At 43.9% G+C, this 15650-nt stretch overlaps 1 long non-coding RNA gene across 1 annotated transcript; it reads left to right on the forward strand.

Moving 5' to 3' along the window:
* The first annotated feature begins 3744 nt into the window (after nucleotides 1-3744).
* Nucleotides 3745-4576, forward strand: LOC311119628. Its single transcript, XR_014612009.1, has 3 exons — nucleotides 3745-3922; nucleotides 4048-4107; nucleotides 4344-4576. It is a non-coding gene; the product is annotated as an uncharacterized lncRNA (long non-coding RNA).
* The last annotated feature ends 11074 nt before the right edge of the window (nucleotides 4577-15650 follow it).

The following is a 15650-nucleotide window of genomic DNA, read 5'->3' on the forward strand; positions in this document are numbered from 1 at the left end:
GGAAGGTTTGTAAGGTCAGTACAACACGTGATGAAGAATGAGGGGTTTAGTGTCCTCTCACCCAGGAAGCGGTATAGGCTGAGAAAATGGGTCATGGGTTCTTAAGGGCATGTCTTCAGAATCTGCTGAAATGGATGGTTTTTTCTGGCATGGCGGCTTTATGGGCTTCTCTACTGGTTTCTGATTGTGGTGATTTCCCTCCCACCTCTTATGGAGATTTCACGGTTAGACTTCCTTAACATGAACGGCGGCAAAGACTGGGGGAATATGTAAACCAAAAACATTTAAATGCCATGGCAGAAATCTTAGTGCAGGGGTAGCAAAAGAGGTGTGTAAGGGTAGGTTGTTAGTGTTTAGAGCAAATAATGACCTTGTCTTTGCTTTCACAAATGTGTCTGCACCTGGTCCTCTGTAGCTCAGCTGGTAGAGCATGGCGCTTGTAACGCCAGGGTAGTGGGTTCGATCCCCGGGACCACCCATACACAAAAAAATAATATTTATATATATATATGCACACATGACTGTAAGTCGCTTTGGATAAAAGCGTCTGCAAAATTGCACATTATATTATATTATAGTACAGGGCTCAGTACTCTGTTTCACCAGAGGGGTTGGAAAAACAGAGTGGGGAAACCAAGAAAATCCCTTGTTTTACGTTTGTCTGATGGGCGGGTAACTTCTGTTCTGGGGAGATGAGGGAGCCTGATGGGCGGGTAACTTCTGTTGTGGGGAGATGAGGGAGCCTGATGGGTGGGTAACTTCTGTTGTGGGGGAGATGAGGGAGCCTGATGGGTGGGTAATTTCTGTTGTGGGGGAGAGGAGGGAGCCTGATGGGTGGGTAACTTCTGTTGTGGGGGAGATGAGGGAGCCTGATGGGTCCGTAACTTCTGTTGTGGGGGAGATGAGGGAGCCTGATGCGTGGGTAACTTCTGTTGTGGGGAGATGAGGGAGCCTGATGGGTGGGTAACTTCTGTTGTGGGGGAGAGGAGGGAGCCTGATGGGTGGGTAACTTCTGTTGTGGGGGAGAGGAGGGAGCCTGATGGGTGGGTAACTTCTGTTGTGGGGGAGATGAGGGAGCCTGATCGGTGGGTAACTTCTGTTGTGGGGAGATGAGGGAACCTGATGGGTGGGTAACTTCTGTTGCGGGGAGATGAGGGAGCCTGATGGATGGGTAACTTCTGTTGTGGGGGAGATGAGGGAGCCTGATGGGTGGGTAACTTCTTTTGTGGGGGAGATGAGGGAGCCTGATGGGTGGGTAACTTCTGTTGTGAGGAGATGAGGCTGTAGCTGTGGAGTTGTACTCTGATTTAAAGAGGGCAGAACTATGTGGTCCTCTGTAGAGCATGGCCCTTGTAATGCCAGGGTAGTGGGTTCGATCCCCGGGACCACGCATATGTAAAAATGTATGCACATGACTGTAAGTCGCTTTGGATAAAAGCGTCTGCTAAATGGCATATTATTATTATTATTATTATTATTATTATTATTATTATTATCCTGGGTGTTCTCAGGTTCTGCTCACAGACCTTTCCAAACTCTCTCTGTCACAGAGAAATCAAATTGACATTTCCCTGGCCTTACACAAACTCTCAGCTGCTGTCTCTCAGACGGTCTGCCTGTGGATTTTTATAAAAAGTTCTGGGGAATTATTGGACAGAACGTGTGTTGCGTGAGTGCGTCGGGGTGGGGGAGCTGTCGCTAAGCTGTAGACGGGAGGCTTTGACTCTCCTGCCCAAAATAGGGATTTGAGCGACATAAAGAACTGGAGGCCTGTGGCATTGCTCTGTGTGGAATATAAGGTCTTTGCCAAGGTCCTCGTTAACAGACTCAAACGTACTGTGTACCAGGACGCTCAATCACAAACAATCTGTTCATAATCAGGAGAAAGCCTTTGATAGAGTGGACCATGAATATCTGTTCAATGTGTTGTTTTGGTTGTGGGGAGAATTTTGTGGCCTGTGTTCAAATGCTGTACGCTGGGGCTTCATGTATGGTCAAGGTGTGGGGAGGGCTCAGTAGGCCAGTCTGGGTAGGGAGGGGCATTCACCAGGGATGCCCTCTGTCAGGGCAGCTATACACTCTTGTTATTGAGCCCTTTCTGGGCCTGCTACGCAGGAGGCTACAGGGAGTGTGGGAGCCAGGCATAGGGTTGGGGACAGGCATAGCAGTGTCAGCATACGCTGATGACGTCTGTGTTGGTTAGGGATGAGCAGAACCTACAGGCCCTGGAGAATAGTTTGAGGGTGTACGAGGGGGCGTCTTCTGCTTAGGGAAACTGGGGCAAGAGTGAGGCTCTGTTATGTGGGGCATGGAGGGACAGGGCACCTCCGCAGCTTCCAGGGGGGTTGCAGTGGGGCTGTGAGTGGCTCAAGATGCTTGGGGTATATCTGGGCTCGGAGGGTTGGGATAGGAAGAACTGGGAAGGAGTTTCACAAGCGGTGGTGTCGAGGCTGACGAAGTGGAGGTGGCTCATCTCCCAAGTGGCATACAGAGGGGCGGTGCTGATCATCAACAACTTGGTGGCATCCTCTCTATGGCTTAAATTGGCCATTCTCAACGCCCCCGGTGGTTTGCTTGTGGACCTGCAGTGCAAGTTAGTGAATTTTTTCTGGTCAGGGTGGCAGCGTTCTGACTCAGCAGCACAAAGGCTACTGTACCGTACGGAGGTGGGCTGGAGGGAACCAGCATGTGCTCTGTTGAGGAGGGCTGGTGGTTTGGGGCTGGATCAGCAGATCTTCATCATGCGGCAGGAGAGACTCAATACAGCAGGGGTCTCTGATTTCTATGCTGCAGTACTGAGGGCTGGAGCAGCCTGAGGAGGGGCCACCACCGTTTCCACCACTGCAAGGGACAGCAGAGACTGGGGACTGGCAGGAGAGTCTGGAGGACTTACTGACTTTTGACACTCTGAGCTTAGTGGGAGTGAAGGGGCATCAGTGGCAGGGGGTTGTGGGGGCTGAGAGCATGGCAGGGTATAGGTGGAGGGTGCTCTATAAGCTCCCAGTGCTGGAAAGGTCAGGGGTCGTCCAGTGGAGGGTATTACATGGAGCCCTGGACACCAATAGCTGGTTGGCTCGGGTTGACCTGGGAGTTGGGGAGGGGAGTCCGTTTTCTGCAATGACAGACTGTTCACCATGTTTTTTCTGTGTTGCCAGGGTAATGCCATTACTGTGTGGAGATGTTTCAGGAGGTATGGGGGCTCAGGGGGGCTGTTTGTACGGCTGGAGAGGAGGGGTTGGATGGACGGTTGGAATGCGGTGCTGGTTGGTGTATTGTACTGTGGTGTTGGGTACTGGATAATGTGATTGTGCGGAGGTTGTGGTGGCACGCAATGTGCTTTTAGGAGTGGGGGTGGGGGTGTTTGTGTAATGAGGATGGCTCATTAAAGTAAGACAAGTCTCTCTCTCTCTCTCTCTTAACAGCGCTCTGCACAGGCAGCAGTGGTGGACAGTGACAAGATCTTTACTGAGCTGATCTGCTCCATTGAGAGAAGGCGCTCTGAGGTGAAGGAGCTGATCAGAGCCCAAGAGAAGGCTCAAGTGAGTCAAGCTGAAAGACTCCTGGAGCAACTGGAGCAGGAGATAGCTGAGCTGAGGAAGAGAAGCACTGAGCTGGAGCAGCTCTCACACACAGAGGATCACATCCATTTCCTCCAGGTAACTCAACTGCCTTGATACATGTGATATGAAATTAAAACTCAATGTGAAACTCTCAATCATTTGGTTCTGTTCTCTCTCTCTCTCCCTCTCTCTCTCTCTCCAGAGTTATCAGTCTCTCTCCGGTACCAGTGTATCTTCAGACTTACCCAGCATCGTTGTCCGTCCTCTTCAGTACTTTGGAGATGTGAGTAAGACTGTGTCTGAACTGAGAGAGAAACTAGAAGACGTCCTTAAAGGAGAATGGACAAAGATCTCCACTACAGGTGTGTTGAAAATAATAAGAACATCAACTTTAGACCATTGAAAGTTCCCTACTAGTCATATACATGTGGAATATGGTATGATTATAACATTCCCTCTCTCTGTGAATGTGTTTGTGTGTCTGTAGTGAATATAGTGGATGTTGTACTGCCTCCAGAGCCCAAGACCAGAGAACAGTTCTTACAATGTGAGTCTCTTTATTCTCAAGTAACTAACAGTCTCTTTTTACTGACACTCCTAACAATCCCTCTAGAAATATATAGCAATAGTAGATCTAATCAAAGACTGGGTATCTATCTGACTCCTCATATTTCTCTGATTTGATCTCTGCTGTGCTCTAATCAAAGACAGGGTAGATACAGTATCTGACACAACTTATTGTTCTAACTCCCCTCATTGGTCTCTGCTCTGCTCTTCTCCCAGATTCCTGTCAGCTCACACTGGACCCAAACACAGCACACACACGCCTCTCTCTGTCTAAAGGGAACAGAAAGTTGACACGTACAGTCCAAGTCCAACCATATCCTGATCATCCAGACAGATTCACAAACTACTTGATGGTTCTGTGTAGAGAGGGTCTGTCTGGACGCTGTTACTGGGAGGTGGAGTGGAGTGGGGAGTGTGTTACAGCAGTCTCATATAAAGACATCAGCAGAACAGGGACAGATGGTGCATTTGGATTCAATAACAAGTCCTGGAGTTTAGAGTACTATAGTTGTGGTTATTGGTTCAGACACAATAATGTTATGACTAAAGTATCAGGCCCTCAGTCCTCCAGAGTAGGAGTGGACCTGGATCACAAGGCAGGTACTCTGTCCTTCTACAGTGTCTCTGACACAATGACCCTCCTCCACAGAGTCCAGACCACATTCACTCAGCCCCTCTATCCTGGGTTTAATCTCTATTATGGTACTGCTGAGCTGGTTAAACTGTAGTAGGGTCCACATAGATACTAGTCATGCTGGTGTAGTCTATAGCTGAGCTGGTTAAACTGTAGTAGGGTCCACATAAATACTAGTCATGCTGGTGTAGTCTAGCTGAGCTGGTTAAACGGTAGTAGGGTCCACATAGATACTAGTCATGCTGATGGTCATGGTCCCCAGATGTGATGATTCATTCTGCTCTGTTTTTTTGTACAATGATTTGATTGATTTGATCTTCAGAAGATGTTATGAATTACAATTCAATGCATTCATATTATTTGTAAGTGTAACGTTTTAATCTTATACATTTACATTAATCATGATGTATGCTGTTAATGTATGTTGGTTGTCATTCAGAACCATTGAAATGTTTTCTCAATTGGTTCTCTGTCTCAATGTCATTTTCCTCAGTATCATGGAACAGGTATTGTTACTTACTTGCTAATTGAACTATATGGGCCGGTTTCCCGGACACAGATGAAGCCTAGTCCTAGACTAAAAAGCATGTTCAATGGAGATGTCCGGGAAACCGGCCCTAAATTTGGCATCTTTTATTCTCCCATACTGCTCAGTCAAGCAACATTAAACCTGTCCAGCAGGTGGTGCTATTAACCAAACAATAAAAACAGCAGATATCTTGACTTGTCACTCAGTATATCAGTAATGTTCAGAATTGTACTTTAATATCATTGGAGATTGATGGTCTTTTTAATCCACTATCCAGAGTCAGGAACAGATTAAGTTAGGTCTGCTACTGTTCAGTTATTAAATATGATTCATGGTGATGGGAAATAAAAAATCCATCTAGTAGTAGTTTTCCTTTGCTATTTATTCCAAGGTGTGTCTTTATCTTGTAAATGGATTGTGTTGAAGCTGGCATGTGGTGTGGATGATATAGTAGAGTGAATAGAGGAGAGAAGAGAGGAGGAGAGGAGAACATAATATAGAAGACAGATAAGATAGAGAGAGAATTCATACCCAGGGGAGTTACTGACTCTGGCCCAAATGACACCCTGTTCCCTACGTAGTGCACTAGGCTTCTTCTGACCAGATCTAAAGTAGTCTTCTAGATTTTACATGTTTTCTCCCTGTCGTTAGAAAATGACAATATGGTAATGACTTTAGTGTTTTCCTCCCCCTTTGTTTTTATTGGTTGTGTGTTATGTGTGTTGTTGTGTTAGGTTTTCCCCCTGTGTTCCTAATGGAAAATCCATTAACAATGAATCACAAACACATTATATTCCAGTTGTGTTTAGACAACTTCATGGCTGACATCCCCCAGTTCTGTTAAGACCCATTGAACTGGGTCACATTCTAAATGGTCACTTGTATTGATAGTCCATACTGGGCCTAACTGGGGTTAACCATACTGGAGGGTTTCTTTCTGCACACATATTCCCTCATCTCCAGAACTTTACCTGATGTCCTCTCTCTCTCTCTCTCTCTCTCTCTCTCTGTCTCTCTGTCTCTCTGTCTCTCTGTCTCTCTGTCTCTCTGTCTCTCTCTCTCTCTCTCTCTCTGTGTCTCTGTCTCTCTCTCTCTCCCATCAAACTGTATAGAAAGCAGCCAACCTCAATATGGTTCCATTCCTGTAGTTATCAGGACACATGAGGTGTGGAACTATTATCTCCTTTCTAAGTGTGAACTTGTCCACTTCCCTTCATGGATTTAAAAGGAAATGACTGGTATATGTAAACTCCCTCTACCCCATGCCAAAACCAATCCAATGCTGTACAATTAATTCCATAGCTTAACAACATACATCACTCACACACACACTCACACAGACACACCTATTCACTTGGGCCTTCTCCCTCATGCCCTGCTGACATCCATGCAGGCCCACATTGACCTTGTGTCCTCTGGAGCTCCATGCATCTTGTTCTACACTCCCTGCCTAGTAAAACCCTTTCTCCCATGGGCCTGAGAGTACAGCTCATTTGAGACCATTTTGGAAAAGATTTTCTGTCATTTTTAAATGCCCACAAAAAATTTCACATTATACTGCTGTTTTGAATGTATAGCAAAACCAGGTAGTTTTGAGGTTGAATAGCTACTTGAGTTGCTTGGTTCTACTGAAATTACCAACAGGCATTGGTCCAGGGTGATCAGGCCTATAATTTGAGACCATTTGGGTAAAGATTAGAGCTTTCTTTCCTTTTTAAATCACTCCAGGCAATATGTAATACAAATCTGATTTGGTTGCAATGCTGGGAAGAACTACACCACAGTAGATCCACGTTGCCTTTCAACTTTTTTCAAATAGGTTAAATCCTTCCAAAATGTCATATGAGGTGCAGCAGGCTAGGAGAAAGGGGGGAGAGAGTGGCCAGCCTCCACAGGGGATATATAAATACATTGCCTGCTGCCCTAACTTCAACTTGATGCCTATGTGGGTTTATATTGCCATATCAAACTGTCTTCTTTGTCAACCCATCAGGCTACTATAAGGATTACCTGTGTTGAGTTTAAGCTTCCTGGAGCAACCGGAAGTGGGAAGATTGACCCTAAACATGGTTTAGATGTATCCACCAGCAGATAGTGAAAACGCTACATTCAACCCTCTTTAAAAAGTATAGTTTTTCACGGATTGACCTGAAACTCAGGATTCTGTAATAGCTTGTCCCAATGAGGATATGTGTTTAATTACAGCTTCCTGTGACAACCGGAAGTGCCTTACATTGTGGTCATAGGTGCTGTTTCGAAGGGTTAAAAAGGTCACATCCTTCCAAAATGTCACATGTGTGATTAGGCAACCCTCATGAACCCGTACATATTAGAAAACCAGGTTTTTATCCGTTTGTTTTTTTTATAAAGCTAGAAAAAAATATATAAAATAAAATAAAAAATATGAAGAAAATATGCATCACTAACTGTAAGTCGCTCTGGATAAGAGTGTCTGCTAAATGACTACCAAAAAAAAATATATATATTTTTTCATAAATATGAAAATGAAAAAAAAGACGACTACCAGGTGAACGCATAACTTACCACGTGCCCGTAGCCAAACACGTCTTTAAATGACCCGTGGGGTCGAATCCGGGTGGGGGGGGTGTGATAACTGCCTGAATGGAGGTGAAGCTTCACTTAATCTACTTTGAAGCAGAAAAAAAAAATATGAAAAATTATTTTTTCAAAAATATGAAAATGAAAAAAAAGAAGACATGGGGGCGTGCGGGACGCAATCGCTAAGCGGACCGGCACATTGAACGCGGGTCGGCGACTCCCCGCTTGCCAGGAGCCCTCCGAAAACGTGGACGGATCCTGCCGAGTAAGAAATGATACTCGGGAGGTGTTTACCCAGCTGCCGAGTATACCATGTACACCTACCATAAACACTATAATCATTAACATAGCAACATAGAAAATGTCATATGGTAAAGGGACTTCCTCAAGATTTTAGACTTTCCTCTCTATGTGCCCTATGTCACATTACTATACTATTGATCTACTGGACAAATAAAGCTTGATAGCTCATTGAAGAGTGATTCTCCACAGATGCAGCTGGGGATGAGTCAGCAGAAAGTCCAGCAGAGATTCCAGGAGAGAGAGAAGGAGCTGAAGAAGCTCCAACAGGCTGTGGAGTGTCTCAAGGTGAGTATTGTTGACCAAAGGAGACACACCATTTCACTTCTCTACTCCAGTTAGAGAGAGAGAGACAGAGAGAGAGACAGAGAGAGGGAGAGGGGACTCTCTCCAATCCCACTGACCTCACTGTTGGGTACATGCTGTCTGGACTATTTTCAGAGAATAGACTGCTTAATGTAACCGACGGGATATGAACCAGGTCTACCGCGGGAGAAAGCAACAGCTTAAACCGTTACACCAAGAGGACATTCCCTACATTGGAGCTGAATGTCAACATTAAAGATGAAGAAGAGGAGGAGAAGATTGGGGAATCTGTTTCTCATGGTAAGAGCAGGTTCTATCACATTAATCATGAAGTATGTTTCTGATGTGTATTGGTTGGCATTCAGAACCATTGATATGTTTTCTCAATTGGTTCTCTGTCTCTATGTAATTTTCCTCAGTATCATTGAACAGCTTGTAGGCTCGACCCAATTGATGTGTTCTCTGTCACCTGGAGCTGCATGGAAAATGGTCCAGGAACAAAAGGACAATTCCCAAGGACTAGTCAGCCCACTACAAGGTGGAATAACTTACTTTCTACTTAAACTATATGGGCCGGTTTCCCCGACACAGATTAAGCCTAGTCCTAGACTAAAAAGCATGTTCAATGGAGATATCCGGGAAACCGGCCCTAAATTTGGCAAATTTTATTCTCCCATACTGCTCAGTCAAGCAACATTAAACCTGTCCAGCAGGTGGTGATATTAACCAAACAATAAAAACCCAGCACATATCTTGACTTACCACTCAGTATATCAGTAATGTTCAGAATTGTACTTTAATATCATTGGAGATTGATGGTCTTTTTAATCCACTATCCAGAGTCAGGAACAGATTAAGTTAGGTCTGCTACTGTTCAGTTATTAAATATGATTCATGGTGATGGGAAATAAAAAATACATCTAGTAGTAGTTTTCCTTTGCTATTTATTCCAAGGTGTGTCTTTAACTTGTAAATGGATTGTGTTGAAGCTGGCATGTGGTGTGGATGATAGAATAGAGTGAATAGAGGAGAGAAGAGAGGAGGAGAGGAGAACATCATATAGAAGACAGATAAGATAGAGAGACAATTCATACCCAGGGGAGTTACTGACTCTGGCCCAAATGACACCCTGTTCCCTACGTAGTGCACTAGGCTACTTCTGACCAGATCTAAAGTAGTGCACTACATAGGGAATAGGGTGTAGATTGGAGATTTGCTCACTGTCATTAGAATGAAGATTTCCATACAGGAGTTACTGTCTCTGTCCCAAATCTCTCCCTGTTCCCTACGTAGTGCACTAGGCTTCTTTTGACCAGATCTAAAGTAGTCTTCTAGATTTTACATGTTTTCTCCCTGTCGTTAGAAAATGACAATATGGAAATGACTTTAGTGGTTTCCTCCCCCTTTGTGTTTATTGGTTGTGTGTTATGTGTGTTGTTGTGTTAGGTTTTCCCCCTGTGTTCCTAATGGAAAATCCATTAACAATGAATCAGAAACAAATTATATTCCAGTTGTGTTTAGACAACTTCATGGCTGACATCCCCCAGTTCTGTTAAGACCCATTGAACTGGGTCACATTCTAAATGGTCACTTGTATTGATAGTCCATACTGGGCCTAACTGGGGTTAACCATACTGGAGGGTTTCTTTCTGCACACATATTCCCTCATCTCCAGAAGTTTACCTGATGTCCTCTCTCTCTCTCTCTCTCTCTCTCTCTCTCTCTCTCTCTCTCTCTCTCTCTCTCTCTCTCTCTCTCTCTCTCTCTCTCTCTCTCTCTCTCTCTCTCTCTCTGTGTCTCTGTCTCTGTCTCTGTCTCTCTCTCGCTCTGTCTCTGTTTCTGTCTCTGTCTCTGTCTCTGTCTCTGTCTCTCTCTCTCTCTCTCTCTCTCTCTCTCTCTCTCTCTCTCTCTCTCTCTCTCTCTCTCTGTCTCTATCTCTCTCTCTCTCTCTCTCTCTCTCTCTCTCTCTCTCTCTCTCTCTCTCTCTCTCTCTCTCTTCTGTCTCTCTCTGTCTCTCTCTCTCGCTCTCTCTCTCTCTCTCTCCCATCAAACCGTATAGAAAGCAGACAACCTCAATATGGTTCCATTCCTCTAGTTATCAGGACACATGGGGTGTGGAACTATTATCTCCTTTCTAAGTGTGAACTTGTCCACTTCCCTTCATGGATTTAAAAGGAAATGGGATCGGTACGTCAAAAATCTCTTCCCAACTATTTTGCAATCTAAATGGGACGGCTGTCAATCCTTTGGTCCTTAAGTGAAACTGATATACTTTTTTATTTATCACAGTTTTCCTTAACCAATTATGTTCTTTAATGCAAGGCCGACAGACAAGTTCTTTACTTTCTCCCTCTTCCACTTTCCTCTTCCACTTTTGCGGTAAGGCTGCAATTATTTGGTTGTAATTTTGGGTAGAGCAGACATTTCCATATGTTTTTGTTAGCTGCATGTGCGACATAACTCCACCAGTCCTACCGATGATATCATTTACGAAGATTATACATTTTTTAAACATTCTGTCAAAAAATACAGGTTTTTTGTCAATTAGTATATTTGAATTTAACCACAATATTTGTTGCATTATTTGTTCTGTCGTTTTTGGAGGATTAAATTGAAATTGCAACCAACTTTCTATGGCTTGTTTTAGAAATAGTGATATTTGGGAGATGATTTCCTTTTCAAATAACTGCAAATGAGTTGTTGTAATCTGAATAAAGGGAAAAGGGCCTTTCTTGAACATTGGGTGAGACAATCTTACTAATTTGCTTGAGAACCAATTAGGATTTAAGTATAACTTTTGTATGACTGAATCCAGCCATCCGTTTTGTCTCCAAAGCCCCATACACTACCCACCACTGTGACCTGTACGCTCTTGTTGGCTGGTCCTCACTACATGTTCGTCGTCAAACCCACTGGCTCCAGGCCATCTATAAATCACTGCTAGGCAAATCCCCGCCTTATCTTAGCTCATTGGTCACCATAGCAGCACCCACCCGTAGTCTGCGCTCCAGCAGGTATATCTCACTGGTCATTCCCAAAGCCAACACCTCCTTTGGCCGCCATTCCTTTCAGTTCTCTGCTGCCAATGACTGGAACGAATTGCAAAAATCTCTGAAGCTGGAGACTCTTATCTCCCTCAATAACTTTAAGCATCAGTTGTCAGAGCACCTTACCGATCACTGCACCTGTACACAGCCCATCTGAAATTAGCCCACCCAACTACCTCATCCCTATATTGTTATTTATTTTGCACCCCAGTATCTCTATTTGCACATAATCTCTTGCACATCTTGCATTCCAGTGTTAATACTATTGTAATCATTTTGCACCATAGCCTATTTATTGCCTTACCTCCATAACTTGCTACATTTGCACACACTGTATATATATTTTCTGTTGTATTTTTGACTTTATGTTTTTTACCCCATGTGTAACTCTGTGTTGTTTTTATTGCGCTGCTTTGCTTTATCTTGGCCAGGTCGCAGTTGTAAATGAGGACCTGTTCTCAACTGGCTTACCTGGTTAAATAAAGGTGAAAAAATAAAAATAAAAATAAAAACACGTCACTATGGCTTCCATCCCTATATACCTCAGTGCATCCATCCAGGACTAACGTCTCCAAACAGATCTAAAAGGCCTCCCACACCACTCAGACTTTCAAAGAAATTAAAGTTATCTCTGATACTCTGCTGTGCAGTTTGTTGTATGGACATTGCAGAGGCCCTTTTAAAATATCCACTCTGCTGTCTGGATCTACCAAAGGATCCAGTTACTATTCCCTGTGGACACAGCTGTATGCAACGTCATCTTCTTAGCTTGACTTCCATCCCCCAAAAACCTGTAGATACAGAGTACACAGTCAAGAGGAAGCCACTCCCTGTCCTCTGGTGTAGAGTTCCATGAAACAGATTTTGACACCATGTTGCTCAACCTTCAGGTGAAAGCACTAAAATGGCTGATAATCTAGAACTGTTCTGTTGCTCCGTCTGTCTGGATCCACTGAAGGATCCGGTGACTACTGCCTGTGGACACAGCTACTGTATGGGCTGTATTAAAGAAAGCTGGGATCAGGATGATCTGAAAGGGGTCTACACCTGTCCCCACACTCTAAACAATACTGGGTTGTTTGGTTGACCCAAATGTTGGGTTGCAGGCGTTGGGTCACTTAGTTGACTTGTTTTCTTTAAAAACTGCTGGGTTATGGATGCTGGGTGTTGGGTTATTGTTGCTTGGTTATTGTGATATGACCCAGCAGGTCAGATCAGAAGACTGTAGGCATAGTTTAGTAGGGGTGTGGCTTTCAGATAGTTATTTTTAGCCACCCATGAGAGTAAATATAATTCATGTTCATCTGGTCTGTTGTGTAGTTAGCACATGTTAAGGTTGAACATTGACATTTTTGTAGCTTCAATGATGCTTATAGAGTTTCCTAAAAGTCCACGTATGTCTCATTGTTGGGCTATAATACAGTGGTATACCTTATTATAATATGTAATAAATACTCTACATATTATAGAATAATTTAATAAGGAAACATTGAGTTTACTGTATGTAAATTTGATATGATAAACTGGATTGACATTTACTCTCATGGGTAGCCAATAAGATCTGGCTGAAAGCCACGCCCATAATAAGCCACGCCTCCTTAAAATAACCTACAGTAAGGAAGACATTAAAACAGACCCAGTTGCTAGGTCAACCAAGCATGACATTAAAACAGACCCAGTTGCTAGGTCAACCGAGCATGACATTAAAACAGACCGAGTTGCTAGGTCAACCAAGCATGACATTAAAACAGACCCAGTTGCTAGGTCAACCGAGCATGACATTAAAACAGACCCAGTTGCTAGGTCAACCGAGCATGACATTAAAACAGACCCAGTTGCTAGGTCAACCAAGCATGACATTAGAACAGACCCAGTTACTAGGTCAACCATGCATGACATTAAAACAGACCCAGTTGCTAGGTCAACCAAGCATGAGAGTAAAAAATACCCAACTGATGGTTAAATTAACCCGTGTTCTTTTAATACTAACAACCCAACATATTGGGTTATTCACGCAACCAAACTGTCTGGGTCAAAATAACCCAACATGTTCTTTCCACTACTTAACCTGCGCTGGGGTACTAAATAAACCAGATTGAGTGCAGTGCAGGCATACCTTCACCCCAAGACCTATTCTGAACAGGAGTGCTGTGCTCGCCTAAGTGGTGGAGAAACTGAAGAAGACAGGACTCCAAGCTGCTTCTCCTGCTCACTGTCATGGTGGACCTTTAGATGTGGGGTGTGACATCCTCAGTGCAGACAGACCTTCACTCCAAGGCCTACTCTGAGGATAAATAACATGTTGGCTGAGTTGGTGGAGAAACTGAAGAAAACAGGACTCCAGGCTGCTCCCCCTCCTGCTCTGTGCTATGCTGGACCTGGAGATGTGGCGTGTGACGTCTGTATAAAACATGGCACCATCCCTATGGTGAAGCATGGTGGTGGCAGCATCAGGCTGTGGGGATGTTTTTCAGAGGCACGGACTGGGAGAATAGCCAGGATCGAGGGAAAAATTAACTGAGCAAAGTACAGAGAGATCCTTGATGAAAACCTGCTTCAGAGCGCTCAGGATCTCAGACTGGGGCGAAGGTTCAACTTTCAACAAGACAACAACCCTAAGCACACAGTGGTCCTTGAGTGGTCCAGCCAGATCCTGGAGTTGAACCCGATCGACCATCTCTGGAGAGACCTGAAAATAGCTGTGCAGCACTGATAGCAACAACAACCACCGCAGAAAAGTTGGCTGTGTTTACAGACAGACAGACGTACAGACAGACAGAGGTTGTTTACTATGACTGGATGAAGGGATACAGTGTTGAAGGCTTCCTTTAGGTCTCCTGGTCTCTGGGGATTTAAACAGTGAATACAGTGAGATAGTCCTAACCATTCAATCAATGTACAGAACAAACAGTCATCATTAACACTATACGGAGTGGAGCCTATGGATATAATATATTATCAAAGAATATAATACAATAGAATTTTATGAATAGAAAATAATAAATGTTTTGACATGAAAGCACAGCCAGATGATTTGACTTGACAGTGTGTCTCTATACATCAGTCTCTGAAGACACCCAGCAATGGTTAGGATTATTAGAGAAGCTTTTCCTGCTGAAAGGCAGTTTCATTTCATCTGGTTGCAGAAAACAATTCAATGGATATGTTCATAACCCCGTCCACCTATAAAATGTGGGGGGTTTCTGTATGACTAAGAAGAGATACAAAGAACTCTGATTATAAAAGGTCTTCTCTTTTTAGTCCTAGATATGGCTAGGGTTAGGGTTACTGCTGAATGTAGTAACTCTAACCCTGACCCTAGGCCTAACAGTAATAACCACACTGTAATGTAAAGTATTACCTCATTCTCAATGATCAGTCAATACATACAGTATTCATTTAAACTACAGTATATTGTATCAATATCAAGCCCCCCCATTACAACCACTTATTAATTATTATAGACACTTATAATCAGTGTTATAACACATAAGTGTATTATAAGGCATTATGAAGCTTATTAAAATAATTATAATATGTACTTCATAGGAACTGTTACCCTTTATATATTCTAACAACTCATATTTGTTATATTCATTCCAAATGAAGGGCCCTAACCTAGAAACTAAAATATTTGTTTCCCTCTCCATGTTGAACGCAGTTCTCTCTCTGTCCCTCCCTCTGTCCCTCCCTCCCTCCCTCCCTCCCTCTAACCTCACCTATCTGGCAGATCAAGAAAGTCCACGCCCTTCCAAGAACGAACTTATGTGGAAACGAAACTGATCTGAGTCTCTGATCTGATCTCGCCTCCCTCCCTCCCTCCCTCCCTCCCTCCCTCCCTCCCTCCCTCCCTCCCTCCCTCCCTCCCTCCCTCCCTCCCTCCCTAGGTAGGAGGATTTAGAAATGTTGGAACCGTGATTGACCACACACTCCAGCACAGTAGGTGGCGGCATGCACCTTTAACGTTGGTTTGTGGACCGCCATTATATCATAGAAGAAGAAGTTGGTTGTGTGAGAGATTTGTGGTTCGTGAGGAGGGCTACTATTCTTTTTTCTTTTGGTTCTTGCGTATTTTCTGAATTTATTTTCTCATGGTGGAGGGTTTGTTTATTGGTTTCCACTGTTTATCGTTTAGAGTTGAGGGGGGA

This window comes from Coregonus lavaretus, assembly GCF_964263955.1.
Source record: "Coregonus lavaretus genome assembly, contig: HAP1_SCAFFOLD_2354, whole genome shotgun sequence".
NCBI classification, from domain to species: domain Eukaryota; kingdom Metazoa; phylum Chordata; class Actinopteri; order Salmoniformes; family Salmonidae; genus Coregonus; species Coregonus lavaretus.